Source organism: Macrotis lagotis, chromosome X (genome assembly GCF_037893015.1).
Source record: "Macrotis lagotis isolate mMagLag1 chromosome X, bilby.v1.9.chrom.fasta, whole genome shotgun sequence".
NCBI lineage: Eukaryota > Metazoa > Chordata > Mammalia > Peramelemorphia > Peramelidae > Macrotis > Macrotis lagotis.
Genome location: NC_133666.1, coordinates 194,549,398 through 194,563,248, shown reverse-complemented (window position 1 = coordinate 194,563,248; position 13,851 = coordinate 194,549,398). Strand labels below are relative to the sequence as shown.

Genomic DNA, 13,851 nt, shown 5'->3' with positions numbered 1-13,851 from the left:
AGTATTTTGCATTTTGTTTTGAAAGGTTATTGAAACTCATTCACTGAATCATATATCTTTTTAAATTTTCTTTAGAGTGAAGTCAAAATAAGGATAGACAGAAAGATAGATATAAACACCTTAGAGCTTTCAATAGAGACAACTGTAAAAAAAAGTTGCTAATACGAATTTCAATCTGATGAGTCTGCAATGAGATCAACTATTACTTTTTTCCTTGTATCATTTACCTCATGGCATGAGAGACAGTCAATGAAAATCCTCAGTCAGGAAATGGTGTAGCTTGTGTGAAGAACAGCAAGGAGGCCAGAATTACTGGATTAAAAAATACATGTAGGGTAATAAGGAAGAAAGACTAGAAAGGTAAGAAGAAGCCATGTTATAAAGGTCTATGAACATCAAACAGGATTTTATGTTTGACTGTGCCACTAACAGGGAGCTACTAGAATTTACTTAATAGAAGCTGATATGATCAGACATGAATTTAGGAAGATCAATTTGAGACCTGAATGGAAGATGGATTGGAAGGAAAAGGGAAATAAACAAAAGGTTATTTCAATAATCCTGCTGGGAAATGATGGGAGCCTGAGCCAGAGTGGTTGCAGTGTGAGAAAGAAGATATTATGAAGGTAAAAGGACTATCTTTGGTTATGAGAGAGTGGAGAGAAAATGAAGAGTCAAGCATAATACTAAGGCTGCAAGCTTGACTGACTGGGAGGATATGCTGTTCCTGGGTACTTTAAACCAAAAAAGTGGAAGATTTTAGGGAAAAGATAATGAGTTCTTGTAGACAGTATGGTTTTAAGATATCCATATGTTATCAAGTTTAAAAGGTCTAAAGGACGTTGGAGATGTCAAGACTGGAGGTCAGTTAAGAGATTGGGCCTGGACAAGAAACCACGGAAATAGATGAGATCATCAAGTTTAACAGCATAGAGGGAGAAGAGAAAACTGTCAGACTGATCCCTGTAAGACACCATGATTAGTGGGCATGACCTGGATGAAAAGCCAGCAAAGAAAACAGAGGAATGATCAGATTGGTTGGAGAAACAGAAGAGAAAATGTCACAATGATGGAGAGATAAGAAAGTATCAAAGAGAAAAGGATGATCAACAATGTCAAAAGCCACAGAGAAGTCAATTCTTAAGAGGAATGAGAAAAGGACATAGGATATGGAAGTTAAGAGAGCCTTAATAACTTTGAAGAGAAAAATTACAGTTGAAATATGAAATCAGAAACTAGATAATAAAGACATCAGAAGTAAGAGGAAGAGAGGAGAACCATCTATTGTGGACAACCTACTCAAGTTTAGCCATAAAAGAAAGAAGAGATACAGGATGGTTGGAAGATGGGATGGGCAGATCAAGTTCACATCACTTCAACAAACATTTATTAAGTACCTACTATGTACTTAATGTACCTACTATGTATGTTTTTAGTTTGTTTGTTTGTTTGTTTGTTTAGCAAGGCACTGTGGTTAAAGTGACTTGCCCAAAGTCACAGTTAGTGTTAAGTGTCTGAGGCCAGATTTGAACTCAGGTTTTCTTGACTTCAGGGCTGATGCTTTATCCACTTCACCACCTAGCTGCCCCACTAGCTGATATATGCTAAACATGTTGAGTGTGGATTCCTTTTGTGTTCTATGAAACTAAGATCTTTTTGAGCTCTCAAATTTTGTGATTTTTATTTCTGAAGGAAATTTCGATTGATAACACTAATAATGATGATAAAAATTATAACTAGCATTTACATGATGCCCTCATGTTCGCAAGACACTTTCACACATTTGAGCCTCACAGTGAACTTATGAATTAGGTAAGGAGAGAGTACACTCAAGGGACAGACTATGCAAAGCAATAGAGGTCAGATAGGGAATGCAATGATAGGAGAATGTGTGAAATAAGTCTGGAAAGGTAAACTAGAGACATATTTGGGATGGTGCCAAGATGTAGTGTTTATATTTTATCCTAAAGGCAACAGGAGATGGTGAAGTTTCTTGAATGGGGAGTGATAGTATAGACCCCTACTCTAAAATGATGATTTGGGTAGTTTTGTAGAGGATTAAAGAGGGGAAAACATGGAGATAAGTGTCTGTAATTGTTCAGGTCCTATATGATAAGATCCTCAATCCAAAATCAACATTAGTTTAATTAAATCAACCCTCCCATAGGAGGTTACTTCTGTTTTGTTTTGTTTTGTTGGTCTGAAATTATGATTGCTCATCACTACATTTCATTTGAAGGATAACAGCTTCTTCAACACATGCAACTAGATGACTTGTATATAACTTAAAGTATCAGAGAGTTGCCTCGAATACAAAGAGATTAAGTGACTTTGCCATCATCACACAGTCGATCAAATGTGAGAAGCAAGACTTGAATCCAATTCTTTCTGACTTGCAAGGCTTATCTAGTACTCAATGTTGTCTTTCCAATAGTGGAAAATATTAAGTAAATGTTAACTGAACTTAAGATTTAAAAAAGGTTAGTCTATCATGAAATGAAATGGTTAACTTTTTTATCAGCTACTCTATATGATTAAAGAGAGGTTGCCAAAGAAGGAAATAATTCAATAAAGGCTTTGGAAATGGTACTAAACTTAACTCTGAGAATATAAGACAACATACTTCAAAAACCAGGAGAAAGCCCTTTAGTATCTGAGGCATATCCATGACAAGTTTCTTACATGATTTATGGCAATGCAATGGATAAGAATTTTGTGGATTTTAAGAGCTCTCTAATCAGACAGGCTCTGAACTGGATTAAAATGAATGTTTGGCATAAAGTTAATGCTCATAATTTGAAAAAAAGCAGTTCCAGCCATCCATTACAGATACATGATCCAGTTATTAGATTTCTTGCTTCTTTACTCTGCAAGCCACTAGCTTTCAGAGAAGACACTCACAGACATAGAAGTGGGGATGTTCTTAGTAAAGGTCTGGCAGGGCCAGATGATTTATTAAAATCTAAAAAGAAAGTAAAAGTCAACTCAGAAGAGGGTTTAGCTCTATTGAGGACACAGGTGGAATCAAGGAGGCTTAACAAAGGACTATATACTAGGCAGGGTCATAGTTCAAATTGTAGATCAAGAAGTACCTCTAATAAAAAGTAATTTCTAGACACCATTCTAAAGCAAACACTGATTATTGTCAATGTCATCCACATTCTTCATTTGGGGTCAATACTAAATATAAAGGATACTCTTCTCTCCCTTTCCCCCTTCCCCAATCCTATCCCCAAATCTACTTCTTTTTCCCTTTGACTTTTACAGAAAAAATTTTATTTTCATCATTTATTTTTGAGTGGTTAATTTTCTGGAGTACACAAAGGCAACTAAATGTGTGTATTTTCATTTTTCTCTCCTGTGCCATCAGTCACCTGCTGGGAGAGATCATTCTCAAGGGACCACATAATTACCAGAGTTGGAAGCTGATTAAGATCTGTATTTTCATTACATAATTGTAATGCCTTCATTTCAAATTATTTCTTTAGCTCTTTGTTTTGGTATTTTGGAGCTATTGAATCTTTACTAGTTAATTTTCAAAATTAACTTGAATCTTAGATACATGATGTTCTCTCATTCATTAATGATTTTTTAAAAAAAAATTTAAGGCTTTTTGCAATGCATATGGGGTTAAGTGGTTTGCCCAAGGCCACACAGCTAGGTAATTAAGTGTCTGAGGCCGGATTTGAATTCAGGTACTCCTGACTCCAGGGCCAGCGCTCTATCCACTGTGCCACCCAACTGCCCCAATTTATTTTTTTTTTACAAGAAGAGTCCTGTTCTCTAAATCTAGCCTTTTCAATTGTATGTGGAAATTGAAATGCTGTTTTTTTTGCATGGCAATCAAGCTACTGGGTTCTACTAGTCTTGGCTGGGCAGAGTCAAGATGATGGCATAAAGCTAAGAAGCACCCAGAGCTTTTTTTGAAACAATTTGAATGAAACCTTCAAAAGATCTAAAGAGACAGAACCCACCAAAAAACAATGAAACAAATTTTCAGTGAGATGTCTTAGAGGGCCTTCAGTAAAAAGGGAGTATAGAATAGTCAGTGAAGGTGCTGAGAAGCCAGTGAGAGGCTTTTGACCACAGTGCAGCTAAGGTCCTGGCATGGCTCTGCCAGCAGTAAAAACTCAGCTCAGAGGGCAAGGTTTCAAGCCCTGGGGAACTGGTGAGGTGTTGGGATACCCTAATGCAGTGGGCAAACCAGTAATACCAGAAATATCAGAGCAGAAAGTCAAGCAACAGAACATTGACCCCTAGCAAAAATAAAGTCCTATAATACAGAAACAGAGATCAATAAAAAAACCAAAAAAAGTGCTAACCACTGACAACTACTATTCTGGTGGGGTGATGAAAATATTATTTAAGAAGAGGTAAACAGTGAACAAAATATCTACATGTGAAGTCACTAAGGGGTTGATAAACTGGTTTTAATTCAAATAAAACTTCAGGAAGAACTCAAAAAGGATTTTAAAAACTGAAGAATAGAGAAAGAAGAAAAATGGAGAAAAGAAATGAGAAACATGTAGGAGAATTTTGAAAAATTACTGGAAAGAAACAATAATTTAAAAAGTAAATTTGATCACCTGAAAAATAAAATTAACCAATTGGAAAAGAAAACAAAAAACTTAACTGAAGAACATAAAATCTTGAAAGCTAGAACTGGACAAATGGAAAGGAATGACTCTGTGAGACAAGATTCCATCAAACAAAATTTTTTAAAAAGTTGAGGAAAGACAGGAGAAGATGGGACTGGTAAAAAAGAGGGTAAAAGTAAAGTTAAAGTTAAAGTAAAAGTTAAAAAGAAAAGTAATAGAGAAAGGAGAAGGAAAAGAAAAGGGACTGATAGAAAGAATGGCTGATAGATGGCAAAACATTGGTGAGGACAGATAAGGGGACAGGAAAAAGTATAAATGAGGGAAGTTAAAATGGAGAAAAATACAGAGGTAGTAATAATAACTGTAAATGTGAATACGATATTTTTTTCTTTCTTTTCTTATGGTCCTCCCCCCCAATTCCAATTTCTCTTTTACAACATGACTAATACGGAAATATGTTAAACACCAGTGAACATGAACAACTTTTACTAGAGAGTTAGGAAGGGGGAGGGAAGAGAAAGTGGTAGAAAATTGTGAAACTCCTATATTTGCAAATAGAAGAATGATGAAAACTACTTTTTTAATTGGAAAAATAAAATAAAATTTAAAAAAAGAAATCATGAGGAAAAGGACTTCAGAAAGGCCTTGCAAGAACTAGTGCTGAGTGAAGAGAGTAGAACCAGAAGACCATTATAAACACTAACAATATCGTGTGATAGTCAAATATGATGGTCTTTCTCTTGGGAGTACAATAATCAGACAATTCTAAAGGTTATATGATGGAAAATATCATCTATATCCAGAGAAGGAACAATGGAGTCTGAATGCAGACTAAAGATTACTATTTTCAATTTTTTCTGATTTTCAATTTTTGTTTCCCTCCCATGTTTTTCCCTTTTTGATCTGATTCTTCTTTCACAACATAATTAATATGGACATATGTTTAACTTAGTTATATATGTCTTACCTGTACTAGATTGCTTTCTACCAGGGAGAGAGGCAAGGGAAAGGAGAGAGGGAGAAAAATGTGAAACTCAAAACTTTAACAAAAAAAGTGATTGTTAGCTTATATTTGAATGTAGTTTGAAAAATAAATAATATTTAAGAAAAAACAAAAGCAAAAATAAATAAAAAGTAAATGATATCATGGAGTTTCAAACCATGGTTTATCATTAGTAGGTTTCCATGTAATTTTTTATTCATTTTCAAAGAATTTAGTAACTAGGTCTTGGTCTTTCTCTCCATTTCAAATTTTTTTTCTTTATATGCTTATACTTGTAATATGTTCTACAACACCATGGCCTTTCAATTTATCAATTTCCTCAACTCCATGAATTTTATTTTTTCCCAGTTCAGCCAAACATAGCAATATCACATTTTCTGATCATCATACTTGTAACTGTTTTACCTCAAGGATTCATTACTTTTTTATATGCATTATCTTATCCTTCAATCATTGCTTTATTCTCTAGTCTAGAGTCTCTGTACTCAGTACTGCTCAACTCTTCTTTTTCTTCATCTTTATCATCTCTGTTCTGCTATCTTTCTTCATAATCACAATGCTGACTGACAAATTCAATATACCCTATCAGTTATACCTGAGTCCTTTCTTTCCTTGTCTTATCACTAATTCTGATATGCCGGACCCATCCAAATGATCTGTTTTTATTCATATCCTGTCATTGTGATCCAGTAAAATGAAAATGGAAAAGTCTTCTTTCTCTTAAAGGAATGTGTCTATTCCTTTCAGCTCTGGGCTAGAACAAACTTTTCAACTCAAGTTGGGGATTCTTTCCCTGAGGCACCAAGTTCTTAAACCATAGAACAGAGTTATTCCTAGCTGTCTAGTCAGTGCCCTCAGGCTTAGTTCATTTTTATGAAATTTCTAGTTTTCTGGGATTTGACTCTTTACAGAGACTTCACTCATGAATAGGGTGAGAATTCTTTATAATTCCCTTCTTTAATCTCAATTGAGTATTCTATGCTCACAGATTCATTTCAAGAAAGATGAGATAGAAGTCCCATTTGAATTAATTGCATCTGATTCCTTGCAGTCTCTCCTTATGTACCCAACATGCTTTGCATCTACTGTGAAAATGAATCTAAGCTAGCATAAAACTAATCCCAGGAAGTGGAAAGTGGACAAGGACACTTTCCAGGCTTTATCTTCTCTTATCCAATTTTACTGATCTTTATATTAACTCTAAAATGCATCTCTTTCTCCTCGTTCATGGTCCTTACTTTTAACCTGGAATGTTGAAGTAATATTCTATTTTCCTTCTTCTATTCTCTTTTTTCTGAAATCCTTAAAAATAAATCTTACCATGTCACTCCTCAGTTGCAAAATCTTCATTATCTCCCTTTAGCCTCTAGCATAAAATAGAAATCTCTCTGGTATTCAAAGCCTTCCAAAATATTATTTTAATCTTATTTTATATCAGCTCCTTCATGTACTCTCTTTTCTGGTAAAACTGGTCTGCTAGTCATTCTCCATACTATAAATCCCATTTCCTGATTCCATTCCTTCATACAAGTGATCCCCCTACATCTAGAAAATGTTCTCTTCATTATTTCTGCCCCATAGATTCTCAAGCTTCCTTTAAGGCAAGCTCAGATTCCTCCAGAGAAGTTTTAACTTTTTTTTGAAATTATTTAATATCCTTTGCATGGAGAGTGGCTCTAAGCCCAGGAAGTTCAATGCTGCCAGTCATAGAATAAAGATTTATCCAGTACCTGTTATATACCAGAAACTATGGTAACACTGGAGATAGAAAAACAAAAGGAACTTACATTCTATTATGGAAGGAATATGTACATTAATATGTATGTTTCAAAAAATCTATAATATGAAAATAAAGATATACGAGATGTTTAGAAAGTTTGAAAATATACTTTTTGGGGTAGATGATACAGCAATGGGAGAGAAGAGGAGAAGCTCTATATATAATGACATATAATGGCAGATGATGATAGATAATGACATATAATGACAGATAATTCTCATTTTAAATAAAATTGCATTAGGTAAATTTGACTTTACATAAAGAATTCTGAAAGAAATCTGCATTCCTTGCCCCTCTCCCCTGCCACCCAAAACCCCACAAAAATGCCTTTGCTAACTTTGCTGTATAGTAGCATCATGTTCTCACCTGGGCTCTGAGGTCTCCCATCCTGCTCCCTGTCCAAATATGAACAACAACTCAAGCAACTTTTTAAATCCTGACAAGTGAAAAGAAAATGGAAGAGCAGAGAGGTACAACTACAGCCATCTGGGACTTCTGCACAGAGAGAATACCCCCTCAACTTTCCCTTCCCCTCCCTCCCCACCTCTTCCCCAAGGCTGCTCTGGGTGTCTGTCTTCCTTCTATCTGAGTTTAGACACTTAATGTTTGTCTCCAATTCTTGCTGGCTGCCCATGTGTCTCCCCCAAATCCTCACCCCTCTTCCTCTCAGTTCCAGCCAGGCCCCATATGACTGGTCCCCTGTGTTCCACTTCCTTCTCTCACTTCTTTATTCTGAGACCTCACAAGTTCTTGAACCTTGAACTGGACCCCTCCATGCACCAGCACTTATTCCTTCCCTCCCTTTCTTCCCCATGTCCTGAGAAATTCACCTTAAAAAATCATTTTATATAGATGTCTGTGAAACAGTTCAATTACTTAAAGCAAGAAGTATGTATGTATGTATCTACACAAACACACACAGACAATAATTTGAATAGTTTCAAAAGTAACAAAGAATGCTCAGGGCTTAAGAGAGGTGGGAATAGATTCCAGGTCAATGAAAAGGTATATATGAAATAGAGTTTCTTTAGTAAGAAACAACAAGAATAATTTTGATTAGATAATCACATGTGAAAAGGAGAACAATGTACAATAAAGTTGAAAAGTTGTGAATAAAGTTGTGAATAGCTTTAAATATCTGTGTATATATTATAAGATATAATATATACAAACATACATATACAAATATGTGTGTATATATAGCAATGGTACAGAAGATAGAACACTGGGGACTGGAATCAGGAAAATCTGAGTTCAGATCCACCCTCAGATCACTAGCTTTGAGACCCTGGGCAAGTCACTTAACCCTATTTGCCTATAAAATAAGCTGAAGAAGGAAATGAGAAACCATCTCAGTATCTTTGTAAGAAAACCCCCCAAAAGGATCATTAAGAGTAAGATACAGCACACTTTAAGTGTACATTTATGTATTATGCATTTATGTATTCACACATAGATATACCTTTAGGCTAGGAACTTATATCCTCCTAGTCCTATAGTCAAAAGAGAATTTGTTGAGTAGGAGAATAATATAGTCAGGCATTCACTTTAGGAAAATCATTTTGGCAATTGTATCCAGAATGACTTGGAGAACTTAGAAATCTGAGGCAAGGAGACTAATTAAGAGATCATTGCAGCTTCATATGCATCTTTCTTGTGCTTAGGAAACATCCCCAAACCAGGCACAGGTTGGGGAAATGAGTAAACAGAGAACAAAGAGGAACTAGATCATTGACAAGTAGTTTGTCTATGAGGATCAAAATACTCAATCTAAAGATGAGGAATTACAAGCTTCTGAATCTAAAAACTCCAAGAAAAATGGAAGTTGGGCTCAGGCTATGACAGAGTTCAAAACAAATTTTGAAAGTAAAGTAAGAGAGAGACAGAAGAAAAATTGGGAAAAAAATGAAAGAGATGCAGGAAAAACATGAAAGCAAAGTCAGCAGCTTTTAGTCAAGGAGATCCAAAAAAATGCTGAAGAAAATAACATGTTAAAAACCAGCTTAGGTCAAATGGACAGAGCAGTTCAAAAAGTTATTGAGGAGAAGAATGCTTTAAAAATCAGAATTGGCCAGAATTTCCTCTCTGAGGAAAAAAAAAATCCTTCAGATGTAGAACTGGAGCTAAAGGAAGCTGATGACTTTATGAGAAATTAAGACATAATACTTCAACACCAAAAGAATGAAAAATTAGAAGAAAATGTAAAAAAATCTGGAAAACAGATTCAGAAAAGATAATTTAAAAATTATTTGGATACCTGAAAGTCATGATCAGGAAAATAGCCTTGACCTCATTTTAAAAGAATTCCTACAGGAAAATTGCCCTATATCCTGGAAGCAGAGGGCAAAATAGAAATTGAGAGAATCTACCAATCCACCCCCCCCCCGGAAAGAGATCCAAAAAAAACCCCCCAGGAATATTATAGCCAAGTTCCAGAACTCCCAAGTCAAAGCGAAAATATTACAAGCAGCCAGAAGGACACAATTCAAATATCGTGGAGCTGCAGTCAAGATCACACAAGATTTAGCATCAAACACATTAGGGGCTCGAAGGGCATGGAATATAATATTCCAGAAGGCAAAAGAACTTGGAATGCAACCAAGAATCAACTGCCCAGCAAAACTGAACATCCTTTTCTAGGGGAAAAGATGGACTTTCAATGAAACAGGGGAATTTCAAATGTTCCTGTTGAAAAGACCGGTGCTAAACAGAGAGTTTGACCTTCAAATACAGTACTTAGGTGAAAGAGAGTGGAGGAAAAGAGTAAATTATGAGGGACATAATGATGATGAACTGCATGTATTCCTGCATAGAAAAATGATGCTGATAATGCTCATATGAGCCTCTTCATTTGGTAGAACAGGTAGAAGGAGCTTTTATAGATGAATCACAGGAAAGAGCTGAATTTGAAGATATAAGGTATTGTAAAAATGGAGTCAATGGAAAAAAGGGAAATGTATTGGGAGTAAGAGAAAGGAGAGGTAGAATAGGCTAAGATACTTCCTATAAAAGACTTTTTTTGCAATGTGCTTTCACTCTTATCAGAAATGGCTCAGAGAGGAAACAGCATACATACTCAATAGGGTATAGACATCTGGAGTAAGCATGAGAGAAGGGGTACAGGGGAAGAGGGGGAAGGTGGGTGATGGAGGAGAGGGCAGATCATGGGAGAGGCTAGTCAGATATAATGCATTATCTTTTTTACTTTTTGCAAGGTGATGGGATTGAGTAGCCTGTCTCGTACCACTGGGCTGGGTGCTGGGCCTCTGGGGTGTTATGTGAGCTTGGGGGCCTCTTGATCCCAGGGCTGGTGCTTTGTCTGCTGTGCCACTCGACTGCCTACAGCACAGGGGGAGGGATGGGGTGGAGAGAGAAAGAGAGAGAGAGAGAGAGAGAGAGAGAGAGAGAATGAACATAGTATATGGTAGTGGGGAGGAATGGATGGAGGGAGTTATGGTCAGTGGTTGCAACTGTGGAAAAGTATGGAGGTGGCTTCTGTGATGGACTTATGATGAAGAATGCAATCCACCTGAAACAGAGCTTGATGGTATCAGAACACAGACTGAAATACATTTATTTTCTTTCTTTTACTTCATTTCTCATGAGGTTCTATATTTTTGTGGGGGAGGGGGTATTATATGTTTTCTCTTAAACAAGAATATTTTAGCAATGTATAAAGAAATGTGGAGTTTGAACAGAGACCACAGACCATTACCTTTAGGATATGATTACTCTCTCATCACATTCAAGTTGGATCCATGTATACTGTAGAAACAATGTAAAGACTAGGACTGCCTTCTGTGGCGGTTTGGGGGGGGGGGCAAGATTGGGGGGGAAGGCCGTGGAATTCAAAATAAATTTAAAAAATGATTGGTAGGAAAAAAAGAATCTTTCTTGCAATTAAAATGGGATTTTAATAGCAATACCTCCATATAAACCTCTAATGGGATTAATTGGGAGATTATAAAGAATTAAAAAATTTTTAACTATTTTAGGAGATAATCTCATAAGGATAGGTCTTAGATTTATTCTTACAATCAAGTGACAAAAGAAAGAAGAGAGGAAGACAGAAAGGTCAGAGAAGTGGGAGAAGGAGCAAGAGAGCTGAATGTCACAAGTCAAAGGAGAGAATTTTTAAGGATAGCGTAATCAAACACTTGATACTGACTACTTGTTATTCAGTGATTTTTCAGTTGTATTCAATTCTTCCTGACCCTATTTGCAGTTTTCTTGGCAAAGACACTGAAGTGGCATATTATTTCCTTTTCCATTCCATTTTGAAGATGAAGAACTGACACAAACACAGTTAAGTGACTTGCCTAAGGATATACAGCTAATAAATGTTTGAGGCTGAATTTGAACTCAGGTCTTCCTGACTCCAAGCCTGGCACTCTATTCATTGTGTCACCTACCTGCTCTTTATTGTAACTTTAAGTACTTTAAAATGCCTACAGAGATGTGAAAAAAAAGTTCTTTAAAAAAAGAAAATCTGGTTTTAGGAAGAAAGGTAACAGAAATAAGCTATATTTAATTATAGCATTTCAGAATCAAGTTTTCTCAGAATGAATTCTATCAATCTTTAGGATACATTTACTAAGTTAGAATTATATTAATACAATAAATTCTCAAAGGATATGAACACTTAGGCCACATTTGCAGCATCTACCTCCTAGTACTGTACTCTGAAGTAAGTTTTACAGGATATAATTCAGGAACTGATATATCTGACTTGAGGGCTCTGTAGTTTATGCAGCTGTACTGCAAATCAAAAGAAAACCCAAATAGGACAATTATATGGAACCTTTCCATGTTCATGCTAGTTCTTCCCAGCTGACAGATTGTGCTCTTTGACTCTGGATATTTTCCAATTTCTCTATTGATAGTTTCTCTGTGTTCCTCTCTTTGTGTTTTATTAAATGTTTGGAATAGTGTTCCTTATGTATACACTAAACACTTCACTTTTTGTCATAAAAAAGAGACAAATCAGACACTTTAAGTGGTAATAAATTAAAGTCCTCCAAGTTCCCTTTTGAAAAAACTTATCAGAACTGCACATTCTGGCCAGAAATAAAGACTAATTTAAATTATGTCAATCATTTATAGATATATAGCATGGTTCAAAATATACTACATACTATCTATCTTCATTTTCCAAAGAAATGGTAAAATGTCTAAACAGTTATATAATTATAGCATTAAGTATAATTCTTTGTATTTTGAATCAAGTTGAGAAATATCTCTAGGGAAAAGTACTAGCATGTCAAATTGTAAACTATAATAATTTTAACCTTTTTAAACTAAAGGCATAGACAGATTTCATTGAATTTCATGATACTGATGAAAAATGAAAACTTGATAAAAAATGAGAATGACAGGGTCATTCTCTGGATTTAGTCACCTGATTTGTCATGCCTTACTTTGTAAAATAAGACCCTGCCCTCCATGAATAAAGTTCACTGATTATAAGCTACATATAGGAACATTAAAAACTACTATACCACAGTGACCAAAATTTAGATGACTGTTTTTTTAAAGGAGTCTCAAGAGAAATTCTCATCTTTACTTTTTTTACATCACATACCAAAGAAAGAAAAGAGAGACCCAAAATGAGAGGTAATTATGAAAAGAACTGAATCTAAGTGTACAATATGACAGGCAGCATTAACAAGAATTGCCTCAGAATAGTGAGCAAAAAATGGTGAAAATCTTAAAGGATTAAAAATCCATAGATGTTCCTAACTCGGAAATAAGCTGTCAGATTTTTAAAAGAAAATAGTTCTTCACTCTCCATGGATGTTAGCAGTTCCAATTGCCTTCTGGGTTCAAAAGTGGTAAATATTTTCTAAGAGACTAAACTGTGGAACTGCAAAATTAAAATTCCGGCCTGACAACCAATTATACTTTGAAAACTCCAAAATTGGGGGAAGCTAACTAAAATCACTTTAATTAAATAGAGGCTGAGTCTGAAAGTGATTGACTTGCACAAAGAAGAGAACCAAGTAACGAAAAGGAAGAAGATATAAATGTAGTTCTATATGTCATACCATGCAAATGAAGCCATGTATTCTTTGATTTCTAAAAAAATATTTTTAATAGATTTATTTTGAAAGACATTTTTATTCTAAAATTAGACAAAACTTTATTTTACAGGATTATAAAAATACTACAGATATGATCTAGGAAAATATGTTCATTTATTTTACATTTCAATTTCTATCTAGTATTTCCAAATATAAATATTTTCATATTTCCTTTTTTTACTACCTCCTTAATGTGGAAATGCATAACCTGCCTAATCTCTGAGGAGATATAATCTAGGAATAACTGCAACAAAGCCAGGAGTTCAAAATTTTAGGATATGCATGTAACCAACTTAAAATCCTGTGTTAAAATGTGTGCTTGTGTAGTATAAGACATTTTGGCTCAAAGGCCAGCTACAGGACTCAATTGTCTCTAGAAGAAATCAAGTT

The 13,851-nt window shown here is 35.2% G+C and overlaps 1 protein-coding gene across 9 annotated transcripts in view; it reads right to left on the bottom strand.

The window, feature by feature from the left end:
* PAM (peptidylglycine alpha-amidating monooxygenase) overlaps positions 1 to 13,851 on the bottom strand; it is a 478,021-nt gene that overhangs the window by 201,348 nt on the left and 262,822 nt on the right. The window lies entirely within an intron of this gene.